The sequence below is a fragment of the Anguilla rostrata genome, chromosome 11 (genome assembly GCF_018555375.3).
Source record: "Anguilla rostrata isolate EN2019 chromosome 11, ASM1855537v3, whole genome shotgun sequence".
NCBI lineage: Eukaryota > Metazoa > Chordata > Actinopteri > Anguilliformes > Anguillidae > Anguilla > Anguilla rostrata.
This window is the reverse complement of record NC_057943.1, coordinates 14,052,786-14,064,830: the sequence shown is the minus strand read 5'-3', so window position 1 is coordinate 14,064,830 and position 12,045 is coordinate 14,052,786. Positions and strand designations below refer to the sequence as shown.

General features: G+C 37.3%; 1 long non-coding RNA gene across 1 annotated transcript; it reads right to left on the bottom strand.

Annotated features, from left to right (window-relative positions):
• Positions 1-4,932: 4,932 nt before the first annotated feature.
• On the bottom strand, positions 4,933-11,551 carry LOC135235105 (uncharacterized). The gene is made up of 3 exons (XR_010324276.1): positions 11,299-11,551; positions 11,124-11,225; positions 4,933-5,717 (listed from the first exon to the last, which is right to left on the bottom strand). It is a non-coding gene; the product is annotated as an uncharacterized LOC135235105 (long non-coding RNA).
• Positions 11,552-12,045: the final 494 nt, after the last annotated feature.

Here is a 12,045-nt window from a genome sequence, read left to right as displayed (position 1 = left end):
AAGCAAACAAACATATACACACACGCGCGCACACACAGAGGAAACTGCCCAGCGTTAATTCAACTGCAACAGTGTTTATTGAACTCTCAACAGATAACATTTGGTCCCGCATTCCAGTGTGGGAATGTGGGACCAAATGTGAGGTGTCTGTTAAGAGTTGAATCAGCACTCTTAGAGTTGAATTAACTCTGGACATTTTACTGTGCACACTCATGTGCGCGCGCACGCACGCACACACCCACCCACACACACACACACAACCTAATATATAGTCAGGCTATATCAAAGAGGCTAAGCTTTCCAAGGCCGTCTAATTACGTGTGAAACACACATCTGCAGGGGGAGCTAGTGTTCAGATTTGTATCGAATATTTACAAATAAATAAATAAATAAAAAATAGGGGAAAAGGACATGGGTTTACCCATGACTGTTGCTCTTTCTGGCTCATAACAGTTTCCGTCAGATCTGACTGAATGTTTTGGCCAAAAGCAACTTATTTGATACGAATCTGTGAAGTTCTTAATATCCTATTCGCTGAAGTGTCCTTAGATATGTGTCAACCTAACAAAAAGCATTGCAAATTTATTCAATTGAAACCTTGTCAAAATTGAGCTGACAACACATCAAACGAACAATCTATTTATCGTTCAACATTTTCCAGTAATACGTAATCGGCAGTAATCTTAGTGTTGTGAGAAATTCTGTTCAAATCGAGTCCGGAAAGGAGAATCATTTTGACCGCTGTCCGTGGTACTGACTCTGTGAATCTCTGAAGGCTTGGCATGAAAAACGTATGTTATAAAAGCCTCGGAAAAACTAGGTGGAAAATAATTTAGTATTTGATTCTATTTTGTTTTGTTTACACACTCATGCACTCACGCACGCACGCACACACGCTCTCTCTCTCTCTCTCTCTCTCACACACACACACACACACACACATACACAGCAAAATAACAGGCGTTAGCTACACGAAAACATAAATCTGCAAAAACCAGCATGTTCACTGATCCCCGCTATCACCGCAGGAAATACGAGTTTTCCTCTGGAAATTGTATTACTGTTTGCTGTTTGTGCATCATGTTCTGCGGATTTTTATTTTTATTTTTTTTTTCAAATGTGCTGGGACTGTAAAAAGCGAAATAACGATACAACGCCGTGGCAACCCCCACAGTAAAAAAAATTCAGGTAAAATCAACTGTTACAGAATCCCTATTGAACTCATATCTTATCCCATATCATAGCTGCATTTTGACACTGGACATTTTCCTGTGCACTACAGTACAGAACGACATCATACGTCTGTGAGCAAAGAAATCAAAACCTGGATGGTGCAGCAAGTGTGATATGACAAAACAGTAAATTATTTTAGTGACTTGCTATAATTCCTCCCTGGAATAGCTCAATGTTGAAACATCCTTTGTTAATTTAATAATTGTTTTCAAGTATTCAGAGGAACATTCTAATGTGTGTGTGAGAGAAAATTCCGGTCTATTGCTCATCCGTTGACATCTTTCCCAACAATTCATCTCCAAATAACGTAATGGTTGGTCGATAGTACTGAAGTGTGAACGAGAGTGACGCAACTAATGTTGGCTACTGGCTACTCACGCGTCTGACAACTGACGACTGTTAGTATAGAAAACAAAAATTTTGCACATTGTAGGTAGAAATGTGAAAAGAAAACATATACTTGGGTCCATTTCAGATACACTGCATGCTATTAAGATAAGAGCTGCAAGAAGTGATACACTGAACGTGAGAAATGGAGGGATGGTTTTTGTGGTACCATAAAAGATACAGGATCACTAAAGGAACGCCGAATATGGAATGAACAGCAGCCAGCCTAGGACCATGTGGCTACCCAGATCAACTAAAACTGCTTCATAGTTAATAAAGAAACATCTATGATAATCAATCAAGCAATGCATTCCATGATTCATCTGTGGATAATAATAATAATAATAATAATAATAATAATAATAATAATAATAATAATAATAATAATACAGAATAACATTGTAGGGCACAGGACAACAAATCAAACAGAGGTATTCTGGTACCCCGCAGGGAATAATAGCATTGGACTTATTTATTAGCATCTTTTTATGACTAGCCAGAGCCTTAGATCTGATTTGTGATCCAAAACTGTTTTATATGCAATGTAATGGGAATACTGTAAATTGTACAGTAACTTTCTGCCAGCTTGTAAGTTGCTGTAATACATTCCACAGTATGTATTATGGTTTTCATTTATTTACTTTTTTAACTATTGTGATTCAATTAATGTTTTGTATTATTATTGCAAGAATTCAATGTAGACTACTATGCAAAACAGGGTATGAATGTAGGTTATGATCAATCAAAATTATGTCAAAAACTATAGAAAACAAGATCAATGTTCAAAATGACCCAGATTTTGAGGACAGCGACGTTAGCATAGCCTTTTGTTGCTGGAAAACTTTTTCAGTAAAATAGGTCTAAAACTGTTTTGAGATTTACAGATAAAATTGATTTACTGTAAATTACACCCTCTTGTAAATTTGGCCAGAATGCTTTGCAGATCTGCAGTGCACAGCACAAATGTATTAAATTTACATTACCAATTTAAGTTATTTATGAATTAGAATAAGTGATATTTAAGAAGACGTGATAGATTTGTTGTATATTCCTGGAACTCATCAAGGTGATACAACAGGCTCAGTTTTTAATAGAACATATTCAATGGTCTGAAATGACATGGTGTGTGGGTGTGTGTGTGTGTGTGAGAGAGTGTGTGCTATGTGAGGTTGCAAGGGAGTACACAGTAACACAAATTTGCAGTGGAAATGAAACAACATGGAACCTGATCCTCCCTTCACATAATCAATTAGGCTGTCCTGTGATTTTCAGTAGATCACTCTTCTAGCACCCACAATGAAGGGAAAGCCCTGGGATGCATTTAGTATTCTTCTGAAATAATGGCTTTCTGTGGGCAAACATCATTTGACAAGAGCACAATATAGTACACTGCCTGGAATATTTATAGAGAACTGAGGGTTGAATCAAAATAGATGGCAGCAGTAACTGGATCAGCATGGCACAGGACGGCACACTGCTGAAATTTGAGGAGGCTAAAATGATCACAGCTGCATTGCATTCCAAGTCCACACCAAAGAGCAGTGGCAACTCCATATTCTACGTAGATGTGTACAGCCAAAAGATATTGTTCGAATCTCTCAGAAAGGATAGATGTGGCCCTTAAATTACTCATCGTTGTGCACTGCATAGTGCCACTTGTTTTTAGTCTTTCAAAACTAAAGTTTAGACTCTCATATGTATAGGGAAACACTTGAGTGATTCCAAAACATAAAAATAAAATGCTGAAGCATGACAATAATATTGGTGGAGTAGGATACATACTTTACCATGCAAAAAATAGACCATTATTACTGATGAGGACAAAAGTTCATTGTCATATTCTGCTTTGGAACCAAAAAACACTCCCGCAGGAACTAATGCCAGCAATGAATAATAGCACTTGCTAATGCAATCCTTTTACATCAATTTATTTAGGAATTAATAAATGAAACATTGTATTTATATAGCAATTGTCCAGATGCTCAAAGTGCTTTATAGTGATGTGGGGAAACACACCTCAACCACCACCAATGTTTAGCACCCACCTGGATGATGCGTGGCAACCATTTTATGCCAGAACACACACATCAGTTGAGGTGGAGAGGAAGTGAACATTTTTTAGCCAACTAAAATCAGGGGATGAATAGGCGGTAGGTCGACTAAGCCAGGTTTGTAAATTAGCGAGAACACCAGAGAACACTCCATGTGAAGAATGTCTTGAAGGCCACCATAGGACCCCTGATCTGATTCTGCAAAACAATTGTGTCAATGTATTAATGGGAAGGGGAACTGTATGACTCCACAAAGGAAATTGGTGTTTTCTATGGACATTTTGTCAATTTGACTCAAGCCTTTTATCAAGTGCATCATTAATCATGCATTACACAGTTACACATTTTTATGGACGCTATTTACAGCAATTCCTCCTAGTAAATATACTGCAAATAAATTATTTAAGCTAGACATCCTGATTAAAATGTTCACCAGTAAATAACATCTTTATTGAAATGGACTGTGTGCATCAAAAATGCTGCACAAACAAAAATCCCTCCCTGTACATACTGTTGTGAAGCCCCTTCATGCTGTCAAAAAGTATTTCTTTGATTTTAATTCATAAACACTAATAACAGATACATTTTATTGACATCAGATTGGGTTTCTTTATATGACATCAGCTGGTAAGTTTACATACAGAGCTAAAGGAGCATGCCAGAGTATTTTTTCCCCTTTGCCTATTTGGAGTTCTGCTGCAGATGCAAATGTTTTTCATGATGCAATGCTGAAGACATCACTGTAAGTGCACATTGGAATATGTATGGTATGAACACATTGATTCTTGTGATTAATCCCCCCTATACACACACATGCATGCACACACGCAAACACGCACATTCACATACACACACTAAATCCTAATGGCTGTGTCTCTCACATCCTCAGTTTTAAAGTCGATGGAGGTTTCTGTGTAGAAGCTTTCTTCCAGGAGGAAGAAAGGGACAGTAAGGAGCACAGGAAGTGAATTAATAGCGTGTGAAGAGGTAGGAGTAAGCACAACTTTAAAAGGCATGTAAAGGACGATAAAAGTGTGGCTTCTGGCATCTCTCTTCAATTTAGAATAGAGCAAAGTAAAACCTTCTGAGTGCACTTTCAAATATACAGCTCGCTGTCACTGATAAATGAGAGTGCATGCATTTAGAACTCTGTTTAGATCTTTGTTTGTAAATGCAGTCTGCCTGTAATTAGTGCCTGTGCCAAAGCTATTGTTTTTACTACAGTCAATTAAAATGAAACAATTGTTCAAGTTGGGTTTATTCTCATCATTCCTCTCAGTACAGATGAATGTGGGGAAAAGAATGAAATACAGTACCTCAGGGACCACAATGCAGTCTAAGAACAGCTATAAACAATGAAAAACAGAAATACATACAGGAAATAAATGCAAAGTATTCATGTTTCTTGCTTGTTGGGTTTATATCAAAGTCACATTGGACATCCTAGATTGACAAAAACCGTTGATTAGCTTTTGAATAGGCTATGATCATGCATGCATTGGATGGGAAATCTCCAAAATTAGCAATCCGCTGCACAATGGGCTGTGACTTAAGCCATTGACAAGGTCTTAGCAGGCGGGCACTGAAGGACGCAAATAGCAGACCAGACTGACCAAAATTTTTTAATCACCAGCACCAAAATTGCACATCCCCAGCAGCGGCAGCACTTCAGTGCACAGCAAGTCACAAAATGACCAAGCAGCAAAGGCGCTGCAAAATCCATGAAGAAAATACCACTTTGCCTGTGAGACAGCTCGCAACACGCTGTGCTCCAGGGTGGAAAATAGAGCCCAGAGGCACAAAGCAGACACATATTTATTGCTGTTAACAAGTTCCAAGGCACTCATTTTGAATAATCACCACATTTATTCACTTCCCAGTCCTCCAAGGTCAGTAGCCAGCAAATCCAGGCATGCTGTTATATAGCATATCTGTAGACCAGCTGTTTTCCTCAGGTGGGTGGTCCCAGTGGTGTGACTCATCTTGTGGCCAACGCTCAAACCACATCAGCTGAGTGGGCACTAGGTCCATGTCCAGCTGGAGCTCCTTGAGTAGTGGCACACAAGGGTAAGTGCTTAAAAGGCTGAATTTGAGTGATTTGTGAGGGTCAGTGCTACTTCCCCTCAGGAACGGGAGTGCAGGATTCAGCTGTCATTGTGTGCTGTCTCAATTTGTGTGTCAATAGATTTATTTTCTCTTTCTCTGTAGAGGAGCAGGTTGCAGATAAGATAGAAGAACTGAGTTCTGAGAAAAAAATTGAGAGACATTTTGGAGGCAGCCTCTTGCCAAATGTGTTTTATTCAGGGAATCTTCGCAATGTACTGTTTTGTAATGTACTATGAATTTCTGGAAAGAATAATGAGTTTCTAGAATTGTTCTTTGTTCCAAAAACATTTGATGTCAGTGAATGAGTGTTTTTTGGTACAGAGCCATACAGTACACCACAATATATAGAATTAGAATTCAAAGTGAAACCGGTGCCTTCAGCTCAACAAGAGGTCCTGTGTTTCTTCGGTGCCTCAAGGTTAAATGTCACTGATCTTTTCATTTCAGGGCATTACAGTATTGCCTCTTCTTACAAACATTCGCACATACGTACATGTGAAACATATAGTACTTACACTAACAAATTTTTTGAATCCTGCTATTACACTACCATAAGGTAGGTAATTAACTAAAAAATGTACATTTAAAACTCAATAGGGAAGAAAAGAAAATTAAGACACTCACATGGGAAGATACATTTAAAAAAGGCTTTCGATCGGTGAAGCCTTTTTGAAAACGGATGTATTACAGCTCATTTGTCTACCTGCACATTCCCTCCCATTTTCAATGATCTTGGGGCATGACAATTTCAATGAAACTGGCTGCTCATGCCCCAGGCTGAAGAATTACAGTAATTTGTGGCTGCTTGCCTGTTTTGCCTTAAACATATAATTGGTTCATGGACATTGGGAATCTGGAGCATGTAGATTTCCATATTGACATCACCTTAGACACTTCTGTTTAAGAAACATGAGCAAGCTGAGCTGACTTCAGCAAGTCACAGTGTTCTTACAAGCATGCAATGATGGAGCAGCAGCGTGCTGAGCAAGGCACTTTGGCCCAAGGTGTGCTGTGAGTTACTTTAATTACCATCTAACAATATAAATAAATAAACAAAATAAATTTCCCATGAGAAAGAAATCCACAAGTAACCTAGGTCTGCAGTCTATTTGATACTCATTAAGTTTTTATTTCTCTTTAAGTCCTCAATCTCTAAACAGTGCCTTCAATGATCAATCAAAATAAGTTAATGTGAATCATATCATAGGGGGTTTCATTTGTATTATCTCCAGTATTTAGCAAAACATATTTTGTCTTCTCTTCTAATTAGCACTAAATGCCATAAAGGCACCATATTAGTAGCGCTGTGAATTACTAGAATAAAATGAATTCATTTGAAAGTAGTATCAATAAGACGTGGGCCTTGGCACAGGCAAAATAGGCAATTGCCTAGGGCGGGAACTTGCTGAAAGAGTCACAGCTCACAGGGCTGGCGCTTCATTCTCCATTCTAGTCTGTTGCCTTTATTTTTGCTTTCAAATGTTTTTCCTTTTTTGTTTGTTTTAATAAGCATAATTTCTGAACTTTCCGCATATTTCCTTTTTACATGTGCTATCATATTTTGCAGTAAGTTTCTGCTCTTGCAGCACATTTCCGATGTTGCCTCTACTTCAGCTTATTGCATGTCTTTTGAAATGTGTGCATGAATACGTACTTTAGAAATTTTGCCCAGAGTACCAAAAGGAATGCCACTGATGTCAATGTTTTATGTTTTAGCTTGCATAACCCATAAGAGTATACCTTCCTTTAAAAAAAAAGATTAATGCTTTCTGCATATTCATCATGGACTGTACAAATTAAGTTTACACATACTTTTGGACTAATTCTGGAATTTTCATAAAAATAAATCTTCAGAAGTACATTCTATTATGTTTTACTTGTACATCTTATATACAATAATCTTAGACATGGCTTTCCTTAAAATAGCATCATTTGGCCTTAGCATGTCATTTATTTTATGTTAGGAGAATACATATACAAGTATTTCAGCTCAAGTAAGCTCTAATCCTACAAACCATTCATATGTAAAAAAGTAGTCTGACTTTCATGTATCATGCATTATGTACTTCGTGAATTTTATGTACTATGAGTATTTCAAATACATACATGAAATAGACCTAGTAGTCCAAAGCCCACACATTTGTGTGTGTGCTTTAGCCATACAATCCTTCCACACATAGACCAAAATGTAAAATCTTTCCTTGTACCCACCAATATCATTGGTACCAGCCAGGAAATGTGAACTAAATATCTTCAATAATCTTCATGAATACAAAGCAAAATGTCCATACAGGAAAGTGGAAAAATAAATGAAACCCCAGCAGGAACATAGTGAGGAATATTAAAGTAATTAAATAGATAGTATTCTGTTCTGTGAGATATTGTCTTCCTTTCTGACTGACAGAGAGATATACAAACTTTCAAAGTCTTCAAACACCCACAGAGAGAGAGAGAGAGAGAGAGAAAGAGAGAGAGCGAGAAAGAGAAATGGATTCATTAACATTAAATACTCCATTGCATAAACATGTGATCCAACTGCAAGACATACCCGTCAGTTTCCTATGGGTAGAGGGATAAGTGTCCTACCGGGATTTGACAGCTTTCATCCAGCTACCTCATTGTGTAGCTGTTGTAGAGAAAGTATAGCAATGCTTGGACTTGTTCTGATACATTCATAAATTAATGTTAATCACAGATGCACAATGACAGAGGATTGTCCTTCATAAAGCTGATGTGAAAAAAAAAATTAAAAACTCATGAAAAATTTGAATTTGAGAGTATTTGATACAAAAGAACATCACAACATTTTTTTAACACAGTATTATGTAGGCCTATACATAAAAGTTAGAAATGCTAAACCTGAGATAATGCCAAGTAACACGGTTTTGCTGTACATAAAAGTGCACTAATCCCTACTTCTTGGCAGATTCATTGACCAATTGTTTTGCTATTGGCTTCTGTGGCATACCAGAAAATATAACTATAATTTGTAATGTTTAAAAAAGCATAGCATTTTTTGTACACCAGGCATCAGGTCTCTGGTCATTTTTAAATTGCCATAAAATAACAGTGTTTCTTGTAAAATTACTGTAATTACAATGCAAGGAACATCTTTTAGATTGAAGAGGTCTGGATTCAGTGATGACAACATGGGTAAAAGCTGAGCAGAGCTGATCAAAGTGTTATCAGAAAAAAAATAAATAAATAAGAATGGTTATGACTGCATGCATGCGTGTTGTTCCACTTCTCTTCCTATATGCTGTTGTCTCAACAAAAACATGTTTTCCACATACAGTCCAGAAATGGCAAGTTACTCAAGCATACAAAGCACTGTCTGTAAGACATTAATTAAAACTGTAGACCTACTGTTAAAAGCACTGGTCAAAGTGAGGCCAAGTTACAACAAACAATATTGGCTATCTTAGCTCACACAAATTAAACAAGCTCTATTCTAAAGCCACCCAATTTTTCCTAAATTATTTAATGTAACCTGGCCCCATGTTTTTTCATCTCCATCTGAAGTGAAATGAAACGTTATTCAAATTGTGGCCAACATCTATGTGATGATGTAATTTCCTTCATACAGTTTCCTTGATACTAATATCTAAGCAAAACCTGTCAGAAACCTAGCTTTAGAGAACATTATACCTGAATGAACGTTAATGTGCTATAAATATAAGTATATGTTGAATTGGATATATTATATCATGACGAAACACAGCTGAGAATGTTGCAACTGCCAATAATGAAGCATCAACTAATTTCTGCAGCTAGCCTGTGCCTAAACATATCAGACAAAGGGGATTTCCTATTTAAATGTCTCCGAGCTGTATTAGCAAATATGTGGAGATGACAGACTATAGCATGCAGAGGAACACAAAGCAATTAAAACAAAGTGCAGAGGTCAACTGGCATGCCCAATTAATGGCCAGGGAGCAATTTCTCCTAGGAACACAGACATAATTCATGCTAATTATATCCAGGGGTATGACGAGTCCACATAATGATCATTTGTTGTCTCTAAGAACCCCAACAACCCTGCAGCTAATGACGAAGGCAAAACAAAAAATTTGACATATGACACTGCAGCCATTTCCATGAATTAGATTGATAAAGTGCTCTTCCTCTAATAGAAGATCAATATTTTATCATTGTGTTAAGGTTGTCAAAGGAAGGACTTGTTGAGGTTGTTGACTTTGTTTACTGTGTTTGCTGAATCTTCGTCTGCACATATTCCCATTATATAACTGCAATTTGAAATTGTTCACATTTGGTTGTAATGAATTTTTTCATATCAAATGTCATCACTTTCTGTGGTGTTCCTTATTGCTGCTGTTCATACACATAGTTAGATTACAAGAATCCACAATGAAAACTTAAAGGAGACTTTATGTGTTTCAGTCTTCAATCACTTATACCAAAAATTAAAAAGGCACATATTTGAATTGGTTGGTTTATGGCAATCACAGCTGAACCAGTTTAACCCTGTTGCTCTATTGAAGCTGGTCATTAAACCAGCATTGATTGGCTGCAGAAACCTATGGTATGAAAAGTGACACCATCATCAGAGCCAAGGTCATCTTATGCAAATGCATGTTATCAGTGTTCCACTTCCCAGTTACTTGCACGCATTACAACCATTGCAACCTTAATGTTACTTTGGTGTCAAGTATACACTTGTAGTGTCTACCTTAGCTATTCACCAACCAGCTGACTGGCATAATGAGCTACTTATAAATTGCCTCAGAGGTTGCAATAAATGTACAAAAAATATAGACCTGTGCTTACATTAATTATTAATTTGCATTAGAGGAAGGTTCCCCTGAAATGTATGTTGCTTATGCTCCTCAATCACTGAGCTCAGGACTGAGACCTAATCAGTATGTAAAAACTTTTTCCATGATGTCAACTCCATTCAGTTTCAAAATAGTTCGCTTTTGTTTTTGAAAATTATGACTTCATGTGAAACGGCTTTTTGTGTTGTCAGACACAGGGCTAGATATTTGGACCTCTCCACTACTCTTTATACCAAATATATTCCACACACACACACACACACACACAGGGTGACACATGGTGGAATGGAAAACATCTTTCCAATATTGTGGTTTCTCACCTCCAGCAGATGGAAGAACATAAAGCACCCCATGCAGTGTGGCCAACTCTGGGACACACAAGGCAGTGCATATTGACCGAATGAAATGGGATTTAAATCTGGTGACTGATTGGGCCACATCAACCATGTCTACCTTTTCTGCCTGATAAGCCCCTTCGTTATGTCCATGTGATTTGTTTCCAAAACTCATCTGGCTCATTTAAAAAAAGTTTTGTGAATTCCAATCTCACCTTTCTGCCTGGGTACTGATGAGCAGTTTACATCTGGAAGTGTAGCCTCTGCAATTTCCCTCTCGCAGTATTCTGCAGACAGTATCCTGCGATACTTTCACCCTAAATGTATGACGATCATTAGCAATTACTATAGCTGACAATTAAGATTTTATTTCACAGCTTGTATAATCACCCTGTTATCACTTTCTGGTGTCTTCTGCAGACAGCCTGATTGTGGTGATTCCTAAGTCCTCCAGCAGTCCGTTTCTTCTTCGGGACAGTCCATGCTGTTGACTTCGGGATACTCAAACATTCCGCAATAGCTCTAATAGATTTTTTTTTGTTTGTTTCTTCATCCTCATTATAGCTTTCTTGGCTGTCGTTCTTATCTGTCCCCCATCTGCAGTTTTCTTGTCTTGCCTTTGAAACAGACTCTACGAAATGGTTCCAAAGCATTTGTCCCATGGCCTGACACATAGCTTTCCATTTATAAATAATTGGCACACCTGTTGAATTTTAAACAGCTGACAGTGATAGTCATTTGTCACAATACTTGTGTTGACTTGGGGGGGACTTGACTCATTGAATGGTATTTTTGCAATATGGTTCAATGTCTCTTTAAAAAATTGTGAAATAAATGCATACATTGTGAATTTTGACATTTACAAATTTGATTAGTATAGAGGAAAAAGAAAACAATTTGACAGAACTGCTCCAATACATTTGTATTTAGCTGTTTTGTATTTTTCTGTAAAACACAGTAAGACATATGTAAATGCCATTGTCTGTACTTTTGTCTCATATTAATCTTTTGATCTTGAATCCAAAATAACAAAAGATAATAAATTACACTCTATTGCTCAGCTCTGTTTTGTGATGTTCCTTTTTTGTTAAAGGTATTCAATCCCTAAGCTGAATTACCTTTCAACATACTTGTGTT